This window comes from Crocodylus porosus, unplaced genomic scaffold (assembly GCF_001723895.1).
Source record: "Crocodylus porosus isolate Cpor-Errol unplaced genomic scaffold, CroPor_comp1, whole genome shotgun sequence".
In the NCBI taxonomy this organism is placed as follows: domain Eukaryota; kingdom Metazoa; phylum Chordata; order Crocodylia; family Crocodylidae; genus Crocodylus; species Crocodylus porosus.
In genome coordinates, this window is record NW_017728951.1 from 25,761,317 (window position 1) to 25,764,153 (window position 2,837).

Consider the following 2,837-nt stretch of genomic DNA (forward strand, 5'->3'; position numbering starts at 1 on the left):
TAGGGGAGGAGACAGACAGCCTAGAGGAGCGGAGGAACAGGTGAGGCACGCCTTAGAGAAGCTGGGTGCTTTCAGGGCTGGGCGGGATGCACCCTTGGGTACCGAAGGAATTGGCTGAGGTAATTTCCGAGCTCTTTGAGAGCCTGGGGCGGTCAGGTGTGGCCCTGGATGACTGGAAAAGGGCAAATTCAGTGCCCATCTGTAAGAAAGGGAAGAAGGACAATTACAGCCCAGCAGCCTGACCTCAACACCTGGAAAGACCAAGGAGCGGATCCTCAAGGTGTCCTACAGAGGTGACCACGGGGATCAGAAACAGCCTGCGTGGCTTCACCAAGAGCAAGTCATACCTGACCAACTTGATTTCCTACTACGGAGTGGCCCCGTGGATGGGGGAGAGCCGTAGATGTGATCCGCCTTGACTTCAGCAAGGCTTTTGTCACCATCTCCCGCAACGGTCTCAACTCCATCCCCAAAAACGTTCAAGAGCAGTTGGAGGGACGTGGACCGGGATGCTTGAGTCAGGGCTTCATCCTGCTGGGAGCAGGGCGCTGGCTTCGATGAGGCTCCCTCCAGCCCCTATGATCCACGTGAACCTCCCTTGCGTAGCGGAGAGGCCTTTTCACCCACCCGAGTTTTCTGAATGAACGGCTAAGCCCCTTTCCTCAGTTTATACCCACTAACGACGGTTCTCATTTTCTGCAAAACCTGCCTCGGCCTTTAGCCAAAGTTTTTAAGGCTTTAGTAAAGAAACCCGTGCAGTCCGCTGGCCACCACATTCAGAGACCTGCTCGCCCTCCCTTTGGAACAGCGCAGGAGCAGAAGGTATCCAAAATGGCATTTCAAAGCCCCACATCGGGCATTAAAAGTCATCATCTGGGAGCCAGATTCTAGGTTTATGTACCCAATCACACAGCTGGTATCAGATGGTGAACCGAAAACCATTTCAGCTGAAGACCGAAGTGCTCAAGACAACCATCCTCGACCTTCAGTACCCCAATGCCTGCATCGTCCTTGTGCCCGCGAGGAAAACCTCCAGACCGCGCTGGCTCTCCTTGCAGAAGCCTATTGAACACCAGGCCTGACTCTCAACAGCGGGTAGACTCAAGTGCCCTAGTACGCTGCTCTGGGCCAGGACCGTGACCCCCCTCCCCGCTTCCCAATGACACGGAGGGGAGGCCCCGGAGGCAGTCAAGGACTTGCACAGTCGCCTCCCTCAGAGAGTGAGCTGGTGAGCAAGTGCCGCCTTCAGGAAATTGTTTCAGCATCTCTTTATTCACAGAATCATAGAAAACGAGGGTGGGAGGGACCTCAGGCGGTCACATCTATGCAACCCCCTGCTCCAAGCAGGACCAGCCCCATCTACATCATCCCAGCCAAGGCTTTGTCTACCCAGGTCTTAAACACCTCCAGGGATGGAGACCGCACCACCACTCTGGGAACTTTATTTTACTACCCTCCTTGTAAGAGACATTTTCCTAGTATCCACCCTCAACTTCCCTTGCTGCAGCCTGAGCCCATTGCTCCTTGTCCTGTATCTGCCCCCACTGAGGACAGCCCAGCTCCAGCCTCTTTGCAGCCCCGCGGCAGGGAGCTGGAGGCTGCTATTCAGTCCCCCTCGGTCTTCTCTTCTGCAGACTCAATCAGCCCATTTCCCTTGGCCTCTTCTCACCAGTCCCGTCCCCCGCGTCCCAACCATTTTTATTGCCCTCAGCTGGACTCTTTTCAACGTCCCCACATCTCTTCTGTCATGGGGGCCCACAGCTGGAGATGCGGCCTCCCCAGCACTGAACAGAGGGGGAGAATCACTGCCCTCCACCCGCTGGCACCGCTCCTGCCGATGCAGCCCCGGATGCCGGTCGCCTGCTTGGCACAAGGGCGCACTGCTGGCTCCTGTCCAGCTCCTTGCCCCCTGTCCCCCCAGGGCCTTTTCTGCAGAGCTGCTGCCCAGCCCGTCCCCCCTGCCTGCCCCGGTGCAGGGGATCGCCCCCTCCTCAGTTGGCCAGGGTTGTCCATTCACCTACCTTCGCCTTGCTCTGAAGCTCCTATTTCATGGCCCTCCTCTGTGCCTTTTGGCTGCATGGAGTCCAACGCAAGCCCGGGCTCTCCTGCCACTTGGCTTTGTCTGGGCCTACTTCTTTCCTGGCCCTCAGGAGCCATGGGTGCCCGAGGAGTCATCTCCTCCTAGGAGCAAGTCTGCCTCGGCGCCCACCGCTGCCACGCGGGGTGTCTGCCAGACAGCCGCGCCGGGGGCTGCATCGCGTGGCGACGGGCTGGAGTCGGCCCACAAGGCGTTGGGACCAGCCCGTGGCCTGGGTCAGGGACGCCCCTCTCTCCTCGGCTGTGCCCAAGCCCTGCGTGCCCAATGCCCTTGCACCAGGCTTCCCCCGCTGCAGGGGAAGGCAAAACCCCCCAGTCCGCACCAGTGAGCAGGGGGGAACCCCTCCTGCCCCAGTGCAGCGCGGGGCTGAGCCTGAGTGCGGGGGCAAGACCCTCCAGCCTGGACCCTGCGGGGCTGGTGGCAGCAGGAGCACTGGCGCAGCCCACCCCAGTGCCGGCCCTGTCTCCCTGGGCAAGTCACCGCATTGCTCCGTGCCTCAGTTTCCCTCACTGCACAAGGGGCTTTGGCAGTGCCGGGCACCTATGGGCTTGGAGCCTGGGGAAGGGTCAGGGAAGAGCAAGGTGGTGTTGCCCCAGACACCAGCCCCCTGGGGCCGAGCTGGCTCCCAGCATGCACCTCTCACCCAATGTGGGGGGGCTGGCCTCTGCTCCCCCCAGAAGCTCACATCTGTCCCAGACTTGACCTGCCCTTCACCTGCAGGACTTGAGAGACCTGGCAC